The 9,380-nt window shown below is 36.7% G+C and overlaps 1 non-coding gene across 1 annotated transcript; it reads right to left on the bottom strand.

Annotated features, from left to right (window-relative positions):
- Positions 1-1,698: 1,698 nt before the first annotated feature.
- On the bottom strand, positions 1,699-1,858 carry LOC120890966 (U1 spliceosomal RNA). Its single transcript, XR_005735431.1, has one exon. It is a non-coding gene; the product is annotated as a U1 spliceosomal RNA (small nuclear RNA).
- Positions 1,859-9,380: the final 7,522 nt, after the last annotated feature.

Consider the following 9,380-nt stretch of genomic DNA (forward strand, 5'->3'; position numbering starts at 1 on the left):
AATTTTCTTTCTTCCTTCCTTCCTTCCTTCCTTCCTTCCTTCCTTCCTTTCTTTCTTTCTTTCTTTCTTTCTTTCTTTCTTTCTTTCTTTCTTTCTTTCTTTCTTTCTTTCTTTCTTTCATACATAACAATACTGGAATGCCTTACACTCATTATTAACCATTTACAGCTCAACTTTTTGTAACTATGTATATAAAGTATGTTCACGCAAAAATTATGCCATTATACATGTAGTCTTTTTTTGCATTACAATTCTTAATACACATATATACCACAGTTTTTCATATCTCTGTTTGTATATAAGGTATGTTGACACCAAATTCAATTCTTCATACATATTTTCAATGACACTATACAATCTCATACATAGTGTGAAAAACTTTTAAAAATTTATATCCAATTCTTTCCTCCTGAATTTTGTGCTATTTTTGCCTCAAATTTAATAGTTATTTTGTTTAAATGGTTATTTTTTATAAAGGTAAGTGCAAGGGATTGAACCCAGCGTCTTTTAACCACTGAGGCACTTCCCCAGCTCTTTTTATATTTTATTTATGGAAAATGTCTCACTGAGTTGTTTAGCACCTCACTAACCTGCTGAAGCTGGATTTGAATTTATGATCCTCCTGCCTCAGCCTCCTGAGATGCTGGGATAACAGGCAGCATCATACCCAACTTATAGTTACCATTTTTTTTAAAGAAAGAGAGAGAGAGAGAATTTTAATATTTATTTTTTAGTTTTCGGTGGACACAACATCTTTGTTTGTATGTGGTGCTGAGTATCAAATCTGGGCTGCACGCATGCCAGGCAAGCGCGCTACCGTTTGAGCCACATCCCCAGCCCAGTAGTTATCATTTTTGATGTTCTTCATTCCTTTTTTATAGATCCAGATTTCCATTGGACATTATTTTCCTTTTGCTTCAAAGAAATTCCATTAACATTTGTTTGTGATGTTGATGACTCCTTTCAGTTTGAATACAAGAGAAAGTCTTTAAAATATTTAAATTAAAAAGCAGATTTTGCCTGGATAAAGATTTCTAGATGAACATTTTTTTTTTATTTCACACTTTAAGGAGGTTGCTCCACAGTCTTTTTAGTAGAAATGTTTCCAATAGGAAATATGATGTCATCTTTATTATTATTCGTCTATACACACATGTCATTTTCCTCTGGCTGCTTTTAAGATTTCCTCTTTATCACTGGTTTTAAACAATTTGATTATGAAGTGCCTTGGTGTACTTACTTTCATGTTTCTTATTTGGAGTTCTGACATATTTGTGGGTTTATAATTTTAATAATTTTGGGAAAATTTTTGTCTATTTTTTCTGTGACCATTTTTCATGTCTCCACCTCTCTTGCTCTTCAAAAATTCCAATTCCATGCACAGGAAGCTGCCTAAAGTTTTTTTTTTTTTTAAGAGAGAGAGAGAGAGAGAGATTTATTATTTATTGTTTAGTTTTCGGCGGACACAACATCTTTGTATGTGTTGCTGAGGATTGAACCCGGGTCACACGCATGCCAGGCGAGCATGCTACCGCTTGAGCCACATCCCCAGCCCTACCTAAAGTTGTATCATAGTTCATTTATGCTATATTCACTTTATTTTTATTTTTCTGCATCTTTTTTTCATGGTTTCTATTACTAGGTGCTCAAGTACACTAATATTTCCTGGTGCTCTTCTTAGCTTTGCATTAATCCTATGTAGGAGAGCACGAACACAGTTCCCACTATCACAAATTATGCAGTAGAGTTTTCCACATTTGAGGAAATCAATGAAATGATTTGAGAAAATGCAATGAAAATGCCTCGCCTTGGGAAAACCACCTTTGTGATCATAGTATCTTCCCTGCCAGGTAAGTATTCTAGTGCATTTCTTTATCAGACATTATATTTTCCTTTATAAAGTGTGCTTTGGGATCTTTTCTATGTCTTTTATGTTGCTACTTAACTTTTTAACATATGAATACAATTATAAAAACTTTTAATTGCCTTGTCTACTGATCAGTTCTCTGTCAATTGATTATTCTTTTCATGTTGGGTCTGATTTTCCTACTTCTCTTCATTACTGGTAATAATTTTGGGTGCACAATATTGTGAATTTTTTACTGTTGGATTTTGGATATATTTATATTCCTAAAAATATTCTTGAACCTTGCTCTGAAGTGAACTGAATTTGAAGTTACTTGGAAACAGTTTGGTCCTTCTACATCTTGCTTTTAACATTTCTTAGACTGGACCAGAAGAGAAGTTTAGTCTATTGATAATAATTTCCCACTTTGTTGAAGCAATGTGCTTCTGTGTACACTATTCAATGCTATATGCATTATGATATTTTCCAGTCAGAATTGTGGGAACAGGTATTATTTCTGGCCCTGTGTAAGTATTTAGTAATTCCTTTACAATCATTTTATGTTGATCTCTCCCCAGTCTCATCTCTTGTCCCCACACATTCTTTATGATCAATAGTCTGCTGAATACCCAACAGGGAGTCCTTGGTAGATCATCAGGCTGGAAAAATGTGGCAGAGAAGAAATCAGAAAACTGAAGTACAACTCTACTCACCATTGCTAAACATAAGGACATGTTATGAACATGAAGAAGAATGCTAGCTATATCTAGGTGTAAATAAAAGCCCCTAGCTGACAGTCAACAAAGAAAAGAAGGACCTCAGTCCTACAACTGACAGAACTGAATTCTGCCAAAAACTTGAGTGAGCTTGGAAGCAGATTATTTCCCCAGAGCCTCTAGAAGTAAATGCAGACCTGTCAACATCTGTTTCAGTATTGTGAAGTCCAGAGCAGAAGACCCCTGTGAAATGTACTCTATTGGACTTCTGACTTACAGAACTGAGATAACAAAATGCCTAAGTTTATGGTGATTTTGCTATAGCAGCAGTAGAAAACTAACACCCCCAAGAGGAGTATTTTGGTATATTTGGGCTTGAGCAATTCATGTTTTTGTCTGGACTTTGCCATGATTATGGAGTAGTCTTGATTTTATTTGCATGGTTACAGAGTGATATCATCTAATGTTGATGATATATGAAATTGTGTATGTTAAATGGGAGAACACGGAGAGTTTGTTGTGAGTGCACGGCAAACTTGTAGTCACACCAAAACAGAAGAGATAGTACCAGGCCAGCTTCTGGATGTAGAAAGTTGATTTTATTGCTATTGTTTTTGCTGTTTGTTTGTGTTTCTCAGTGTTTATGTACTGAGCTGCCTGATAATTTTATTCATCCTAACTTTAAAACACACTATTCAAATTAATGATTCAGTGAAATCACAAACCATTACATGCTATGGTTCTTTATGTTAATTAAAACCATAAATGTTAAATCTTCCAGTATCAAGGTATGCTTTTAAGAAAGCTGGATATCATTCAAAGAATTAATGGTTATTTTTCAGTGTTAATTATGGTTAGAATATAGAGATCAGGGGAGAAATTATAGGTGCCAAAATGAATGCAATATGGCTTTTAAAATCAATTTACTGCCATTAGGTGTAATCCCGCCAGCCAAGCGCGCACTGACCCCCGGGCTGAGTACGGGATTTTAGACGGGGAAGGAAGCGGTACAGTCCCATCCCCCACAGCGGACACTCCACCAAGGCAATCAGCGGCCACCATCTTGGAAAGCTGAAGTATCCACCGCCATTCTCCGACAGATTGCAACAACAAAACAGGTGTGTGGCACTCAGCCCATCCCCCATACATCGGGAATTCACATAAAATCTCTCCTAGGCTTTCAGGGGGAAGGAGTATCAGAGTGAGCCTGCATAAAGGAAGGAAGTGGTACAGTCCTATCCCCCACAACGGAAACAAAACAATAGAGTGCTGGGGTTCCCAATAGTCACCCTCCACACCCAACAAACGGCAGGCCCAGAGTACAGTTTGAACTGCCAAGAACCATCACTCAGGGGAAATCTGGTCTAGCAGGAAAAGCCAAGACTAGCAGGAGAAACCAGGAGACTAGAGGCAAGGCCCTCGCGACTGGGCAGCTGGAAACCGCAGGCCTGCCAGCGACAGTTCACCCACTGCCCAAGTAACTTGGCGGTAGGAGAACACCCGCCCGCGGCCTGTGATACTAGACAGATGGAGACCGCCCGCCTGCCGCGACCGGGAGCTGAAACAAAACAGAGACAGTCCAGTCACACCCCCTCATTAGGACACCCTGGCAAGGAACTGGGGCCCATCATAGCAAAGTAGTGTCGTCACTGGAGCTCAGACGTCGGAATTCCTTCACAGCAGAATCCACGTTAGCAGGCATAGTTTAACAACACAAAGGAGAGACATCAGAGTAATACAGAACCAAAACAAATATATAGAAGAGAGCAGAAACACGACAATCAAATAGAGCTGGAAAGTAACGGGGACAACATGAGAAAACAAGGGAAAAAAGGAGTACAAACAATGCAAGACAACTTAATTCTACAGGAGGACATAGAAACATCAGAAGCAGGGATAGGGAAAGAACTCAAGGCATACCTAACTCGAATGGAAAGGAATATTAGATAAGACATGAGACAGCAAGTCCAAGCAATAAAAGTATATTGTGAAAATGAATTAAACAAATTCAAATGGCAAAGAATGAGCTCTACCAGGAGATAGAGATCTTAAAAAAAATCAAACAATAATCCTAGAATTGCAGGAAACTAAACCAAATTAAAAACTCAAACGAGAATATTACAAATAGACTTGATCAAGTAGAAGTCAGAACATCAGATAATGAAGACAAGGTCTATCAACTTAAGAGTATAGACAACACAAAAAAGATGCTTAAATCCCATGAGCAATCTATTCAAGAGATATGGGATGTCATTAAAAAACCAAATTTGAGAGTCATCAGGATAGAAGAAGGCACAGAGATTCAAACCAAAGGAATGGACAGCATATTAAATGAAATAATTGTAGAAAACTTCCCAGAGTTGAAAGATGGAATGGATTGCCAAATCCTGGAAGCCTACAGGACCCCAAACATTCAAAACCATAATAGACCAACTCCAAGACACATAATTATGAAGATAGCCAACATACAGGACAAGGAGAGAATATTAAAAGCTACGAGAGAAAAGAGGAAGATTACATTCAGGGGTAAACCAATTAGGTTAATGACTGATTTCTCATCACAGACTTGGAAAGTGAGAAGATCCTGGAACAATGAATTTCAAACGATGAAAAATAATGAATTCCAACCAAGAATACTGTATCCAGCAAAATTGAGCTTCAGATTTGAGAACAAAATTAAAATCTTTCACGATAAATAAAAGCTAAAAGAATTCGCAGCAAGAAAACCAGCACTGCAAAGCATTCTGAGCAAAATACTACAAGAAGAGGAATTGAAAAATAGTGCCCAAAACTAACAGCAAGAGGTATCTCAGTAAAGGAGGAGGAAAATAACCAAAAAGTAAAACTAGTCAAACTAAAATAAATAAATAAAGAAGCATGACTGGATGTACAAATCATATCTCAATTGTAACCTTAAATGTTAATGGCCTAAACTCACCAATCAAGAGACATAAGCTAGTAACCTGGATCAAAAACACAAATCCAACAATATGCTGCCTTCAGGAGACTCATATGATAGGAAAAGACATACACAGGCTAAAGGTAAAAGGTTGGGAAAAATCATACCACTCACATGGCCCTCGGAAGCAAGCAGGAGTGGCCATACTCATATCGAATAAAATCAACTTCAAACCTAAGTTAATCAAGAAAGATAAAGAAGGACACTATATACTGTTAAAAGGAACCATCCACCAACAAGACATAACAATTATCAATTTGTATGCACCAAACAATGGAGCTGCAACATTCATAAAACAAACGCTCCTCAAGTTCAAGAGTCAAATAGACGATAACACATTAATTATGGGTGACTTCAACACACCGCTGTCTCCATTAGACAGATCCTCTAGACAAAAACTGAATAAAGAAACTATAGAACTCAACAGCATAATCAATAACCTAGACATAACCGACATATATAGAATATATCAACCATCATCAAGTGGATACACGTTCTTCTCAGCAGCACATGGATCCTACTCAAAGATAGACCATATATTATGCCATAAGGCAACTCTTAGTAAATATAAAGGCGTGGAGATAATACCATGCACCATATCTGACCATAATGGAATGAAATTGGAAATCAATGATAAAAAAGGAAGGAAAAATCCTACACCACATGGAAAATGAACAATGTTATTGAATGATCAATGGGTTACAGAAGACATAAAGGAAGAGATAAAAAAATTCTTGGAGTCAAATGATAATACAGACACAACATACCGGAATCTATGGGACACAATGAAAGCAGTTTTAAGAGGGAAATTCATTTCCTGGAGTTCTTTCATCAAAAAAAGAAAAAAAACAAAAATAAATGAACTCACACTACACCTCAATAACCTAGAAAAGGAAGAGCAAAACAACAGCAAATGTAGTAGAAGACAAGAAATAATTAAAATTAGAGCAGAAATAAACAAAATTGAAACAAAAAAAAAACATTGAAAAAATTGATAAAACGAAAAGTTGGTTCTTTGAAAAAATAAATGAGATAGACAAGCCCTTAGCCATGCTAACAAAAAGAAGAAGAGAGAGAACTCAAATTACTAACATATGGGATGAAAAAGGCAATATCACAACAGACACTATAGAAATACAGAAGATAATTAGAAAGTATTTTGAAACCCTATATTCCAATAAAATAGAAGATAGTGAAGATATCGATAAATTTCTTAAGGCATATGATTTGCCCAGTTTGAGACAGGAAGACACACACAATTTAAACAGACCAATAACAAAGGAAGAAATAGAAGAAGCCATCAAAAGACTACCAACCAAGAAAAGCCCTGGACCGGATGGGTATAAAGCGGAGTTCTACAAAACCTTCAAAGAAGAATTAATACCAATACTTTTCAAGCTATTTGAAGAAATAGAAAAAGAAGGAGCTCTTCCAAATTCATTCTATGAGGCCAACATCACTCTGATCCCAAAACCAGACAAAGACACTTCAAAGAAAGAAAACTACAGACCAATATCTCTAATGAACTTGGATGCAAAAATTCTCAATAAAATTCTGGTGAATCGAATACAAAGACATATCAGAAAATTTGTGCACCATGATCAAGTAGGATTCATCCCTGGGATGCAAGGCTGGTTCAATATACATAAATCAATAAATGCTATTCACCACACTAATAGGCTTAAAGACAAGAACCATATCATCTCGATAGATGCAGAAAAATCATTTTACAAAGTACAGCATCCCTTTATGTTCAAAACACTAGAAAAACTAGGGATAACAGGAACTTACCTCAACATTTAAAAGCTATATATGCTAAACCTCAGGCTAGCATCATCCTAAACGGAGAAAAACTGAAGGCATTCCCTCTAAAATCTGGAACAAGACAGGGATGCCCTCTATCACCACTTCTATTCAATTTAGTTCTCAAAGTACTAGCCAGAGCAATTAGACAGACAAAAGAAATTAAAGGCATAAAAATAGGAAAAAAAGAAATTAAATTATCGCTATTTGCGGATGACATGATAATATACTTAACAGACCCAAAAGGGTCTACAAAGAAGCTGCTAGAGTTAATAAATGAATTCAGCAAAGTGGCAGGTTACAAAATCAACACGCATAAATCAAAGGAATTCCTGTATATCAGCAACAACACCTCTGAAATGGAAATATGGAAAACCACTCCATTCACAATATCCTCAAAGAAAATAAGATACTTGGGAATCAACCTAACAAAAGAGGTGAAAGATTTATACAATGAAAACTACAGAACCCTAAAGAGAGAGATAGAAGATCTCAGAAGATGGAAAAATGTACCCTGTTTATGGATAGGCAGAACTAACATCATCAAATGGCGATATTACCCAAAGTTCTCTACAGGTTTAATGCGATGCCAATCAAAATCTCAAAGGCATTTCTTGTAGAAATAGATAAAGCAATCATGAAATTCATATGGAAAAACAAAAGACCCAGAATAGCAAAAGCAATTCTAAGCAGGAAGTGTGTATCTGGAGGTATAGCGATACCAGAGCTCAAACTGTACTACAAAGCAATAGTAACAAAAACAATATGGTACTGGTACCAAAACAGGCAGGTGGACCAATGGTACAGAATAGAGGACACAGAGACTAATCCACAAAGTTATAACTATCTTATATTTGATAAAGGGGCTAAAACATGCAATGGAAGAAGGATAGCATCTTCAACAAATGGTGTTGGGAAAATTGGAAATCCATATGCAACAAAATGAAATTGAATCCCTTTCTCTTGCCAGCCACAAAAGTTAACTCAAAATGGATCAAGGAGCTAGATATCAAATCAGAGACACTGCGTCTGATAAAAGAAAAAGTTGGCTACGATCTACATATTGTGGGTCGGGCTCCAAATTCCTTAATAGGACGCCCATAGCCCAAGAGTTAATAACAAGAATAAACAAATGGAACCTACTTAAACTAAAAAGTTTTTTCTCAGCAAGAGAAACAGTAAAAGAGGTAAATAGAGAGCCTACATCTTGGGAACAAATTTTTACCCCTCACACCTCAGATAGAGCCCTAATATCCAGAATATACAAAGAACTCAAAAAATTAAACAATAAGATAACAAATAATCTAATCAACAAATGGGCCAAGGACCTGAACAGACACTTCTCAGAGGAGGACATACAATCAATCAACAAGTACATGAGAAAATGCTCACCATCTCTAGCAATCAGAGAGATGCAAATCAAAACCACCCTAAGATACCATCTCACTCCAGTAAGATTGGCAGCCATTATGAAGTCAAACAACAATAAGTGTTGGCAAGAATGTGGGGAAAAGGGTACACTTGTACATTGCTGGTGGGACTGCAAAATGGTGAGGCCAATTTGGAAAGCAGTATGGAGATTCCTGGGAAAGCTGGGAATGGATCCACCATTTGACCCAGGTATAGCCCTTCTCGGACTATTCCTTGAGGACCTTAAAAGAGCACACTATAGGAATACGGCCACATCAATGATTATAGCAGCACAATTCACAATAGCTAGACTGTGGAACCAACCTAGATGGCCTTCAATAGATGAGTGGATAAAAAAAAAAATGTGGCAGCTATACACAATGGAGTATTATGCAGCACTAAGAAATGACAAAATCATAGAATTTGCAGGGAAATGGATGGCATTAGAGCAAATTTTGCTAAGTGAAGCTAGCCAAGCCCTAAAAAACAAATGCCAAATGTCTTCTTTGATATAAAGAGAGCTACTAAGAACAGAACAGGAAGGAAGAGCATGAGGAAAAGACTAACAGTAAACTAAGACGAATGGGGGGAGAGAAAGGGAGAGAGAAGGGAAAGCATATGGAAATGGTAGGAGACTTTCAATAAT

The sequence above is a fragment of the Ictidomys tridecemlineatus genome, chromosome X (genome assembly GCF_052094955.1).
Source record: "Ictidomys tridecemlineatus isolate mIctTri1 chromosome X, mIctTri1.hap1, whole genome shotgun sequence".
Classification (NCBI taxonomy): Eukaryota; Metazoa; Chordata; class Mammalia; order Rodentia; family Sciuridae; genus Ictidomys; species Ictidomys tridecemlineatus.